Here is a 15,000-nt window from a genome sequence, read left to right as displayed (position 1 = left end):
GAATATATCATCCACGTATCTAAACCAAATAACTTTCTGGGGCAAAATTCTTGGTAAGAGTTTTGTCTCAAAAAAATTCCCATGTAAATATTGCTAAGGACAGGAGATAAGGGATTGCCCATAGCCATGCCAAACTTTTGTACAAAAAAATTCCTATTGAAAACAAAATTTACTATCTTTGATACATAACCTTATGAGACTAATGAGATTTGCTACACTTAAGGGAATGTCATGACGCTCTAATTCCTCTTCCAAATATTCAAGTAAGTCATCTACAGGCACTTTTGTAAATAAAGAGACAACATCAAAACTAACCATATTAAAATCATATTCAATCACCATCAAAATGTTAAATTCTCTGTTTTTTCTGGGATGTTCCTAAGGGCTTTACGTGTCTGTAGCCCAGCAGTTTATGACGCTGAAATTAAAAACTATTATGATATTGCATTGAAACTTAAATACCCAAGGTCTTTTGTAGATGTGGCATGGAAAAGAGCTAAAAAAACATTTATTCAACAATGACAAACTTGAATTTAGTAAGCAGAACATTATAAAATTGCCTTATATGAAAGGTTTTAGATATTCCTAGAATTTTAAAGCTTTTTAACATAAATGTTGTTTTGCAGTAATATTAATGTCAAGAGTTTAGTAATCAAAAATTCTCCCTAAAGATCTTCCAGGCTGCATATATGAAATTCCTTGTAAAAAAGTGTGACAAAGTCTATTACGGACAGACCGGCAAATCTCTTCACAGCGTCTTAAGCAACATCAATATTCTGTGAGAACTGGGCAATATTGAATGCATTATTTGTACATATGAGAGATTAAGGACCATCCTATTAACTGGAGTCAAGCAAGAGCCATAGTCCCATGTAATGACACAGTTAAAAGGAATATCATTGAATCTTGTTTTATCAAGTCAAATAATAGAAATGTTCTAAAGTAAGTCTTGGTTTATTTAAACTTGATGCTTTCATAATGAAAAAAGTTGTAGAAAAATATAAGCAACATTATATATATTCAGTTTTACATGTTTTGGACTGTAAAGATACTTTGTAATTTCGGTTAGGGTCAGAATCTGTTTAAGTTTGTGACCGTGTGATATCCGATAATCCTGGATTATCCCTTTTAATTTTTTAACCCTTTTGATAATTAACATCTGGTATTCCTGATCTTGTTTGTACCTGAGGCCTTCCTCTCCAATTGTACTTTAGTAGCTCCTTGACGATGTCTGAATAAAGACGAAAGCGCTTGGATTCCTGATTATCATTTTCCCGTGGTATTCGCTTATATATATATATATATATATAATATATATATATATATATATATATATATATATATGTATGTATGTATATATATGTATATATACATATATATACATATATTATGTATGTATATATATATATATATATAATATATATATATATATATATATATATATATATATATATATATATATATATGTATATATACATATATATACATGACTGGTTAAAAGTGTTCTGTAACAACAGAATTCCATCTAATAAAAGGAGCCCATAAAAACACCAAAATGTAGAGAGAAAAGTACTATATTTCAGAGACTGCTGTCTCTCTCTTCAGGTATATGAATGAGAAAAGTTTACAGAAAAGGTGGTATTTATACCAGAGATTCGTCCACAAGTAAGCCAGTTTAGGTCACCCCCCGCTGATAATCTTCCTTTAATCTTCTTAAGCGTTGGTTGAATAACACTGCGTCGACATCGGACATCGTCGACGCAGTGTTCATTCAACAACGCTTAAGAAGATTAAAGGAAGATTATCAGCGGGGGGTGACCTAAACTGGCTTACTTGTGGACGAATCTCTTGGTATAAATACCACCTTTTCTGTAAACTTTTCTCATTCATACCTGAAGAGAGAGACAGCAGTCTCTGAAATATAGTACTTTTCTCTCTACATTTGGTGTTTTTATGGGCTCTTTTATTAGATATATACTATCTATGTATATATATATATATATATATATATATATATATATCTATATATATATATATATATACTATATATTAACATTATATTCATGTGTATGTCTATGCCACCCTTCACACCAGGTTTGTAAACTCTCGCTCTTCCATATATATATATATATATATATATATATATATATATATATATATATATATATATATATATATATATATATATAGATATGATATATATATATATATATATATACATATATATATATATATATATATATATATATATTATATAGTATATAAATATATATATATATATATATATATATATATATATATATATATCACTACATATATATATATATATATATATATATATATATATATATATATATATATATATATATATATACATATACATATATATATATCATATATATATATATATATATATATATATAGATACCTATATATGATAGACATACATGAATATAAATGTTAATTTTCCTTGTTACATTTCAACATGTTCAGTATTTTATAATATTTTAACCTTTGGAAATTTTAATGAGAAGCCAGGTTCTGCATTGTATTCTCATGCAATCATTCAGGTGACTATCAGTGAGACATAACGTATACTTGGATTTTAATATTTTCATTGTCGAAAATCCTGATTCACACAGCTTTCAGTAGTGGAAATTGCATTCTAGTTGCACGTTAGTTTACAAAGTAATTATTTCCATCTCCAGGTCACTGACGTTCAGTTTGAAAATACATCTTCGATTAGATGCTGTGTCGGTGACATAGCTGTTACAAAAATGGTTAGATAGGAATGTGATACCTGGAAAAACTTTACTGAAGTCTGCAAATCTCCTTTTGAACTCATCCAAAATCATGTCGAGCTGATTTGCGTAAGAAGTAGCAACAGGAAACTCAGAACTTTTGATGTTGAGCTTTTCTCTAGTGTAGGGAAGCGCTGTAAGAGTCCTCTATAGATCTACCTGAGACATTCATAACGTGAGCTTATTCATGATAGGATTTACTGAGCTCATCATTTGAGACAAAGATTTAATTTGCCCTTGCAATTTTAGCTCATTCAGTTTAGATGTGATGCAAGGTTAGTTAGCCATTTTGGGTCATCGAGTTCTTCATATGAATCCCCTCTTTGTTGTAGAGTCCTTGATTTCGGGAATTAGATGTTCAAATCAAAATTTTAAGAACATTTCCCTTACTTAGCCAACGCGCTCGCTTGAACAATACAAGGTCACCTTACTTCTAGTACAGATTTAAATAACCTGTGTTGAAGAGCTTTAGTACGAATAGAATTGATTATTTGTATAACCACCTTCATTGCATGCTAATAGTTAACAACTTTCGAACAAAGAACTTTCTGGTGTTTAATGCAGTGGTAGCTAATGAACTAAGGGAATGAAGCATTAATTTTGCAGTGTCACAAAGAGAGAATATTAATAACCTGATAAAGTTTGGGGAATAATAAGTACAACCGCATAGACATCACATTTAATAATTACTAACCTTATTCGAAATAATATTGAAGTTTGATTTAACCTCAGTGAAGAAAGAGACTTCAAAATATAGTGATCGATCAAGATAAAACTTAAATGTTTGTTTTTAGGCAAAAATCTATGAGTTAAGAATGGGACTACAGACTAGATTAAAAACAAAATCTAAATTCACACACGCATACTAACCATTTATTATTTAACAATATCTACAACTATCTAGCGATAATATTTATTTGGATTCACACCCATGGCAGGAAAAGACTGAAAAACAATGCCTGCTACCTGAAAGAAATGTTCAAACTTTTTCTTGTAAACTGTATCTATCTATTTGTCTATCTATCTATCGATATTCTATCTATCTCTCTATCTATTTATATGGATTGCTGGATAGGGATAGAAATAGTTAGATAAATAGTTAATATACATGTGTGAATTCTGATGTTGTTTTTAACCTAACCTTTAGTCGCATTCTCAGTTCACAGATTTTTGCCTAAAAACAAACATTTAAGTTTCCTTTTGATCGCTCATTATATTTTAGTGCTCCTTTCTCCGCTGAGGTTAAATCAAACTGCAATATTACGTTGAATACGGTGAGTAATTATTATTCATTTCTTTTATTCTTCTTTCTGCATCTTACGTAACGTTATCATACATCACAAAACTTACAGTGTTTCTCAGTTTTCCTTCATCTTATGAGAGAGGAGCAAAATAGGAAAAGCAACGCGATATCTATGCTCCTGTACTTATTTTTCTCCTCGAACTTTATAAGGTTTTTAATATTCTCTCGTATATGTACAAATCAATCTCTTTTCTTATTGATTTATAATTTTTACATGCATAATCCAAAGGTTGGGCAATACAATCTTTTTTTATCACACCACCTAACTTTCTTTAGAAAAAAAGGTTGCAGTAATAAAACAGTTCAGCGATTAATAACGAAAAAGGCTATTCTGTTGGTTTAATGAAAAAAATATCCGTAATAGTCTAAGGCATCGGTGTACTTATATTTTGTAATATCAAATTTAGCACGAAGGAACACATGCTTGAGAATATCACAAAATCCACGTATGAAGGTGGGTGAAAACTGGCACTTTGAACAAAAACTTTCGTAGTCAATGCTACATTTTCAAGTTCATGCTGAATATAAGAGAAGTTGACAGACCTTTATATATAAAGACAGAAGGACGGGGCAGGGTTACAGTTTGTTCTTTAAGCAAGAGAGACAAGAAAAGAGGATCAAGGTATAATCCAGGATGGGATTTAAATTCCTTGTTGACGTGATTTCAATATAAATGAACTCCAATTAATTCCCTTTGCGGTGATCTTTGACCCTGTAGATTATCGAGAAATTATCCCAGTTAATAGCATGACCTTGTTAAGCCAATGATCCACAATACCATTATTTGTTAAACCTCTTGATATGGCATATTTGTGCTGAGAGCGTCTCACATTTAGTATGCAATATTGTTTGAATTGCGTGAGGGTACAGCAGGAATGAAATTAGGATGAAAAGGTACACAGAGAATATTCTCAAATTCTTTCTTAACACTAGTTGTATTGTAATATGTCTTTTTTTTTTTTTGCTTTATTTTTACAGATTTCCAAGAAATATGGGGGGTAACATAATGAATCTCCTATTTTATCCATAATTTTAAACCTATCTTCCAAACATACAGGACTACAAATTCTAAGAGCTCCAAGATACATACTGGAAACTGTTTGTTTGGTATCGTTAGAGCAGAAATGGAAATATGACAAATTATTCGTGGGTTTTCTATATAATTTAAAATAAAAATTGTTGTTATTTCTAATAACCAGGGCATCCAAAAATGGTATAGAACTAATTTCTTCATATTCTATTATGAATTTGATGGATAACACGATTATTAATTGTATGCAAGAAATCGGGAATATTCACATTTTCTTTTACAGTACAAAAACAATCGTCTACATATGTAACCCAAAACACACTAGAGAATAAATTTCTGGAAATATGTCTAGACTTAAAGAACTCCCTAATAATATCAGACAAAAGTGGCGAAAGGTTGTTCCCCATAGCCATACCAAATATTTCTTCAAAAAAATTACCATTGAAAGTGAATTTACAACTTTTTACACAAAAAGATATCAAATTAATAATGTCATTGGAAGGTAGTTCTAGATTATACAAGTCCAAAATTGTGACAAATATTGAAGGAAGTCATCACCAGGAACTTTAGTAATAATACTAATATATTTACTTGCTTTTCAGGAAATTGATCTGCTTTGCAAGTCACGTGTGTAACTGTCACTCACATCTCATCACAGTGTGTGTGTGTGGTGTGTGCGCGCGAGTGCGTATGTATATATATAATATATATATATATATATATAGTATATATATAATTCTATATCTATATATATATATATATATATATATCTATATATATAAATATATATATATATATATAGAGATATATATATATATATATATATATATATATATATATATTAATTATATATATATACACTTGTACGTCTTCCAATGTGAAAAAAACCTACAAAGCATTTTCGAATAAAAAATCATCCTGCCACGACTATCTGGCACCTTGAACCGTTGTCTTTCGATAAAAACATAAATCATTTTACGAAATAAGGTGACGTTCATTTAACAAAATACACATCCTGTGAGCCATCCTAGCGTGTGATTTAATAAACAATGGAATACCATGATACAGTGATGCGATCATAAACTGAAAAAATTTGCTGGATGTGGAATAGTTGGAAAATATCAAAATGTACAAAACAATATATATAAATATATATATATATATATATATATATATATATATATATACATATATATATATATATATTATATATATATATATATATATATATATATATATGTATTTATATACCATATATATATAGTGCCACAGGAAATCAAGAGATACAACTTGGAAATTGCTGGCTTGGATGCGGAAAAGTAAGAGTAGAAGGTGTGTTGTTCATCTATACTGGTAAAGACCAGAGAGAACATGAGATAGGTGTAGCAATAGCTTTGAGTAAGAAAGCTGAAAAGATGTTAGAGCATTATGAATGTATTGATAGGAAAATAGTCACTTGCAGGTTGTGAGCTAAGTATGCAAACATCACCATTATACAGGTGTATGCTCCTACTGAAGGGAGTGGCAAAGAATAGAAGGATGAATTTTATGAAAAGCTAACTGGAGTCATACAGAGGGTTAGAAGACATGATATTTTGTTGTTGATGGGTGATTTTAACGCTAAAGTAGGAAGAGAGTATGACGACTTTCAGGGAACAATTGGAAAATTTGGAATTGGAGTTAGAAATGATAATGGGAGAATACTCTCAGGGCTATTTGGTGCATCTGGGTTATCTATAACAAAGGCCAATCAAGAAAAAAGAACTATAAAGTTTGATGTAGATAAGTTCAGAAATGACAGAGTTAAACTACAGTATGAGATGAAGGTAGGAGGCAAATTTGCTGCATTAATTGGTATGGAAAATATGGAAATGGATTCTGAGGAATCCTGGGCAATATTAAATTCAGATACGAAGGACGCAACAAGAGCGGTGTTAGGTTATAAGAGAAATAACAGCAAACCTTGGTTCAGTGACGGAGCAAAAGCTTTAAGTGAAGAGCAACAAAGGTTGAGAGTTCAAATGGACAATAAATAGGACCTAGAGAAGAAACAACACTAAAAAGACGAAGAAATAGAAAGCTAAGAGTACTAAGTGATAGGATGTAGCATGATCAATGCATGTTTTTGAAAGAAAGAGCTACCGAAGTTGAAGTAGCTATGGAAACTGGCAAGAGCAGGGCTATGTTTGCAGCTGTGAGATTCTTGAGGAACGCAAGACAGAAAAAGTTTGGAGGGAGTGATGGCATGTTGGATGAAGATGGGAACTTGGTGACAGACGAAATGGAGAAAAGGAATCTGTTTGCAAGGTATTTTGAAAGACTCCTAAATGGTGGGACTACTGATAGGGACGAGTACATTGCTGACTTAAGCGAGGCCCTGGAGGTACAAGAACAGATTATTATTACACAAGAGGTGAAAGATGCCTTAAAATCTATAAAAAAGGAAAAACTGCTGGTGTGTGCGGGATAAGGCGCAGATATGCTGAAAGCAGATGGATGAAGGAGGATAGAGGCCTTAAGAGTTGTTTTTAGCATAGTTTGGAGAACAGAGGTGGTACCAATATATAAAAATAAGGGAAGCAAAAGGGAGTGTGGTAACTATCGGGGCATAAGTTTACTGTCAGTCCCAGGGAAGATATTCATAAGAGTGATACTTAACAGAATAAGACCTATAGTAGAAGAGAAACTTAGTGAACAGCAGTGTGGCTTTAGAAGTGGAAGGTCAACAGTGGATAAAATTTTCACCTTACGACAGATAATTGAAAAGAGATGGGAGTATGCAAAGCCAATATTCTATGCTTTTATAGACTTGGAGAAAGTGTATGATTCAGTATGGAGGAATGGAATGTGGAGAGTGGCAGAACACTATGGTATAGCACTAAAAGTGATAAGGAGCCTACCTAAAAAACTGGTACCAAGGTGTGTTCAGCTGTGTACAAGTGGATAGACAGCAAAGTGACTGGTTTCCAGTTGGAAGTAGGCTAAGACAGGGATGTGTTACGTCACCCACCTTGTTAAATGTATATATTGATCACATAATGAGAATAGTGATGGAGAATGAAAACACAGGGGCTAGTATTGGTTGAGAAGTTTTTATGGATTTGGACTTTGCTGATGATGCTGCACTGGTTGCTGATACGTGGCTGGAACTCAAGCAAGTTGAAAAGTTTTTACACTTGGGAAGTGTGGTAACAGCAGACGGGAGGCAAATTGGGGATATACAAATGTCATTTTATCCTCCACTTTTTTTCCCGCCTTAATGTTGGGGTAATGTGCTGCTGTCCAGGTTATTGTGCACACATGACAATTTAGGGGACACTCGTGGTCCCCAATAGTGGCGAGCACTGCCATTCTGTATTAGTTATATTATTTAATTAATTAAGTGTACTTATCTTCCTGAAGATTATATAAGTTAATTTGTATGTTTGGCCAAATGTGTATAGGGGTTATATAAGAATGCTAGGTTAGTTCTCGTCTCTGCATTTGGCAAATACCAGCGAGATATAAGGTAAACAAGTTGATTTCTGGTTTGTAATATAATTCCAGTGCCTAAAATTCCTACCGTTGTTGCCCTTTTAAAGAAAATTATGTGCTGTGGACCATTTTGAGCAATCGGAGGATATAATTTCACCACAACAAAGAAGAAAACTAAGAGCAGCAAGAGTTTTTGAAGTTCTGTGAATAATATGTGGTCAAGGCATGAAATCAGCTTGAAAACTAAGATGAGATTATTTAATGCAGTAGTACTGCCAGTCCTGATGCTTGGTTCGTCCACCTGGGCACTGACTAGAAGCTGCTGAGGAGGATACTTGGCATTAAGTGGGATGATTTTGTTAGGAATGAAGACATCAGGATGAGATTGAAGCAAATGCCAGTCAGTATCAGGCTGAAGAGGGGAAGGCTGAAATTGTTTGGACATGTTGAGAGAATGGATGGGAATAGAGACCCCGGGAGAGCACTGAGAGTAGTACAAGTAGGAAGAAGATTGCTGGGAAAGCCAAGGACGAGGTGGATAGACGTAATTGTCAGAGATCTTGAAGAAGAAATCCAGAACCTATAGGAAGCTAGGGAAATGGCTCAGGATAGAGACAGATGGAGAGGAACTGTATCAGCCTTAAGCCACTGGCCAGTGGTGGGAAGATAAAGTAAGTAGTGTGTGGAAAATACACGAAAGTGCTTGGTCAGCTCCTTTCATTCCGTCCACCAGTTGTAGAACAACAAGAAATATCGCATGCTTTAGCGGTAGTTCTTCAATATATATATATATATATATATATATATATATATATATACTATATATATATATATATATATATATATATATACTATATATATATATATATATATATATATATATGAATGTTGTCAATGTGTACAATTCATGTATTACTACATTTCTGTAATATAATTGATTTTTTAATTAAACAGCAGTTTGATGTCTCCCAAGCCGAAGTTATTATGGGTGTATTATTTATGCTGGAACCGTGACAACAATAGTTTGCACTTGGGGTAACTATCACTGCTTTAGTAACAAATGATGTTACTACCATAGCCCAGTTGAAAAGAAAAATCGATGTTTATCACAATAAGGATGTAAACAAAAGATGGCGAACAGGAAGTCAAGCATATTTTGGGTAGTTCAGTTCCGTATAACCAAGTGAACAGTAAACTATTCTAAATTTCGGATAAGTGGTTTTACAGCAGGCCTTTTTAATATATACCATATTACAAAGGTAAGTAAATGTGTAATATACGGTATATTTGCGTGTATTCGTATGTATGTATGCATGTATGTATATGTGTGTGTATGTAGATAGACAGATGGATATATAAAGACACTTAGTTGGGGCATGGTTTCCCTTTATTCCAGTAGCTATTGTCCGTTTCTCCTGTGTCACATTCTTTGTTAAGCAAGAACTTAAATGCAATAATATCCTGTATCCCATTTATAGCAGCTCTGAGAAGAAGGGAATGTGGGTTTGTGGGGGGGGGGGGTGTTGAGGTTATTATTTATATTGGTAATGCTTAATTACTTAGGGGGTGGTTAATTATGTTCATTTTATTATATAATTTTTTACATGGTGTAACTATTATTATATGAGGTTTACATTCGGTTACTTGGTCACATGGGTCTAATAAATTGATTGATTTTTCTGAAGTATTTGGGTGGGGATTGACATGGCGTATACAGCATACAACGTTGCACAAAGGTATGCTATCCATTTCGACCTGTCCCTTTGCCTGAAGATACGCACGGTCTAAGTATATTCACACCCACGCACATTCACTCACCCAACCAGATACGCACTAGAACTACGGGCTGCTCTATGAGCAAGAGCCCGTGCAGGCATAAGGCCAGCTTAATCTCCAACAACAACAGCACTAGATTTTAGACACACACAATATATACTTATATATATATTATATATATATTATATATATATATATATATATATATATATATATATATATTACACAATGATTGATGAATTTTTTGTTGAACATAACGAAATGAAGAAGCATGGGTTGTGAACTGTAACTATAGATAGCCGCGTAGAGTCTGGAGGGCTCAAGACTACGAGAAAATGACAGCAGGAATCCTGGGAAAAGTGACGCTGATTAGGAATGGGGAACTCCTTGTGGTAAAAAAGAACCTTTATAATCCCATCTGGAATTTGGATGCACCGACTTTCTGAACGTTTAGTTTTCAAGTGAAGAGGTGCTTTCATGCTTGCCAACTCACTACAACATCTCCCAGGCTTAATTGCATGTAAAACGAATTAATCAAGGATAGTACTATACAGTACTTGTATTTATAGGGTTACATTTATCCAACTGTAAGTCGCTCTTTTAATTTTGCCTTTTGCATCTCATAACAATGAATATGAGTTACAAATGATATAAATCACGTTAGAAGTTCTTCTGTACCCCTAAACTTCTCTCTTACCATGCGCGGCGCACGAGCACGCATACACACATGTATGTATGTGTATGTATGTATATATATATACATACATATATATATATATATATATATATGTATATATATATATATATATATATATATATATATATATATAATATATATATATATATATATATAATATACATATATATATGATACATAGCAGCATGGAGTCGTTTGCAGCGGATATACCTTACCTGTTGGATTTGGAAGCAGGAGGATGGTTAGATGATCAAACCATTGTCATCTGTGGGACGGATTTGTTCCAGTTTGGCAGCAGACGATTCGGCCGTAATTGCCTATGCGATTGACGTGTTGTTCCAGTTAGCAGTTGGTTGCTGCTTTGGTGTTTTGCGGAGATAGTCTGTCTGTGTCCATTCTCTGTTTTGACAGCTGGGTCTGTTTTGTTATCTCTATGGAGATTGTTTACAGTTTTTATGTACTGTGTAATGCTACCTGGATTTAGGCTATTTTGGTGTTGTGTGAGCGTTTATTTTTGCTGTTGATTTATTATTGTATAATTAGCATGCTGCCTGTTTAGTATTGCTCATACTGCCTGTTGTTATTGTTAATTATTTGCTTATTTATGATGCATGTTGACTATTTATGCTGCCTGTTCAATGGTTTATGCTGCGTTTGAATTAGATTTGGTACAGCTAAAGTGTTTTTGAATTTGTAGTTTTAATGTTCAATATTTTGACTTTACAGATTTTTGGTTAATTAACACTATTTAGCTATATTTGTATTTTAAATTCATTGGACTGACTCTTAGATTATGTTAATTCTATGTAAATTGCTTTACTTACTAAACCCTGAATCAGTTGTATAAATGTAAAATTAAGTTTTGTAAATAAACTAATATTAAGGCAATTTTTGTGGTTTTGCTCCGCTCCTTCTCCTTCATTTGTCTCAACTGCTGTCAGTCATTCTAGTCCCATTTCTTTTTTTTCTTTTAAGATCCTGCAGGAACGAGTGCGGTCCACTACAGTGCGTGGACATACACACAATTGCATACACCACATAAACATACATGCAATCATACGTACATATATTTCGAGCACTTCCTTCCGTGCACCTGATCACGGGTAAAATATGGACATAGGATGTCTTACAAGAGTATATATTTAAAAATGTATGTAGTTGTGGCAGTAAGTCTCTGTTGGTGACCCAGGAAGGGTAGAAATTAAACTATTCCCTGGTGATTTCTGGCCTCATGAACTCCTGTTTGGCAACTCGTCCGGTGGTTGGATGTTCTTCGACACCTGCTTGAGGAGCGACCTAAAGGATTAGTTCGTCGTTGTCATCCAATTTCCAATGTCCTCCTGACAGGTTCACATTGTTGGTTTAATTGATGATAGCAGATTCCAGCATTCTCCGTTTGTACAGACAGCTACTTTTGAAAATCAGCTCTGCCCCACTCCAGTTAACAGTATGGCCGTTGTCCCTAATATGTAGGAAAATTCAGAGTTTTCTGATGCATATCGCACTGATTCTTTGTGTTCTGCTAATCTTTCCGAGATGGCTCTACTGGTTTCCCCAAAGTAAATCTCATCACAAAAGATCAGTGCGATATGCATCAGAGAACTCGGAGATTTTCCTACATATTAAGGACAAAGACCATACTATTAACTGGAGTGGGGCAGAGCTGATTTTCAAAAGTAGCTGTCCGTACAAAAGGAGAATGCTGGAATCTGCTATCATCAATGAAACCAACAATAAGAACCTGTCAGGAGGACATTGGAAATTGGATGATATCGACAAACTAATCCTTAGGCCGCTCCTCACTCAGGTGTCCAAGAACATCTGACCCTCGGATGAGTCGCCAGACGGGAGCTAATGAGGCCAGAAATCACCAGGGAATAGTTTAATTTCCACCCTTCCTGGATCACCAACAGAGACTTACTGCCACACCTACATATGCTTTTGTATATATACTCTTGTAAGACATCCTATGTCCATATTTTACCAGTGATCAAGAGTACAGAAGGAAGTGCTCGAAATATATGGTTGCAACGTTAAAATAGTGTTTTATGGACCTTTTATCTTCATATTATACTGTTGTATGAAGTAAAAAGACATTCGTATACACACACACACACACACACACACACACACACACACACATATATATATATATATATATATATAATATATATATATATATATATATATATATATATATATATATATATTTCTATATATAATATATATATATATATATATATATATATATATATATATTTCTATATATATATATATATATATATATATATATATATATATATATTTCTATATAATATATATATATATATATATATATATATATATATATATATATACAAATTAAAAAAGACTCAGTATTAATATAATAAAATGGAACAACATAAAAGTTAAATATAATAATTTAAAAAATGAACTAAAAAAATAAAATTAAAAAGTGAAGAACGCTAAACCTTTAGTACCTATCTCTATGGAGTTTTTTTTTAAAAACTTAGTGACGTCTATGGTTTGGAAAGGAGGACGTCAAACTATGCTATATATAGAACTGTGGAAGAAGTCTGACCCATTTAATGGGGGCACAAGCTGTTTGATTGTTAACGACTCCAAAACAGAGAGAGAATAGACTTGGGCGCTAGGGTGACAATGCGAAAATCCTTATATGAAAATGTTTTACATTTATTACAACGGCATAGTTGACGTCCTCCTTTCCAAACCAGAGAACGTCACTCAGTTTTTAACTCCATAGAGATAGGTACTAACTTAAGCATTCTTCACTTTTTAATTTTGTAATTTTTTTTAGTTCCTTTTTTTATTATTATATTTAACTTTTATGTTTGTTCCATTTTTTTATCAATATTAACACTGGGTCTTTTTTAATATATATATATATATAATATATATATATATATATATATATATATATATATATATATATATATATATATGTATATATGTGTGGTGTGTGTGTGTGTGTGTGTGTATGTGTGTGTGTGCTTAAAAAATCACAGTAGATGCACGTGACTTCATAAAATAAGCGAATACCGCAGAAAATGATAGTCAGAAATCCAAGTGCTTTCGTCTTTTCTAAGACATTGTCGAGGAACGAATGAAATACAATTGGAGAGAAAGTTATCAGATAAACAAGAAGATAAAAAATACCAGATGGTTAATTGTCAAAAGGGTAAAAGAAAATTAAAGAGATAACCAGGATCATCGGATATCACAACGGTCATAAACCTAAACATAGATTTAACCCTAACAGAAACTACAAAGTATCCGTGCAATTCAAAACATGTAAAAACTGGAATATAGTTAATTTGTTGCTTATAGTATCTAAAACTTTTTTCATTATGAAGCATCTAGTTTAAATAAACCAAGACCTTAAATTTAGAGCATTTCCATTATTTAACTTGCAACAAGATTCAATGATATTCCTTTAACTGTGTTATTACATGGGATTAAGGCTCTTGGTTAACTCCAGTTAATAGGATGGTATAAATCTCTCAGATGTAGAACAAAAATGCATTCGATATGTTTTGCCCAGTTTATTTTCCACAGAATAATATTGGTGCGTGTTTGAGAGCGTTTGTGAAAGAGATTTACCGGTTTGTCCGTAATAGAATTTATCCCACCTTTTTTGCTAGGAATTTCATGTATGCAGCCTGGAGGATCTTTAGGAGAATTATTTATTACTGAACTCTTAACATTGATATTACTGCAAGCAACATTTATGTTAAAAAGCTTTAAAATTCTAGGAATATCTAAAAACCTTTCATCATAGGGTAATTTTAGAATGTTATGCTTACTAAATTCAAGTTTGTCATTAGTTAAATGAAATGCTTTTTTAGCTCTTTTCCATGACACATCTACAAAAGTCCTTGGATATCTAAGTTTCAAGGCA

The sequence above is a fragment of the Macrobrachium nipponense genome, chromosome 16 (assembly GCF_015104395.2).
Source record: "Macrobrachium nipponense isolate FS-2020 chromosome 16, ASM1510439v2, whole genome shotgun sequence".
Classification (NCBI taxonomy): domain Eukaryota; kingdom Metazoa; phylum Arthropoda; class Malacostraca; order Decapoda; family Palaemonidae; genus Macrobrachium; species Macrobrachium nipponense.
This window is presented reverse-complemented; position numbering follows the sequence as displayed.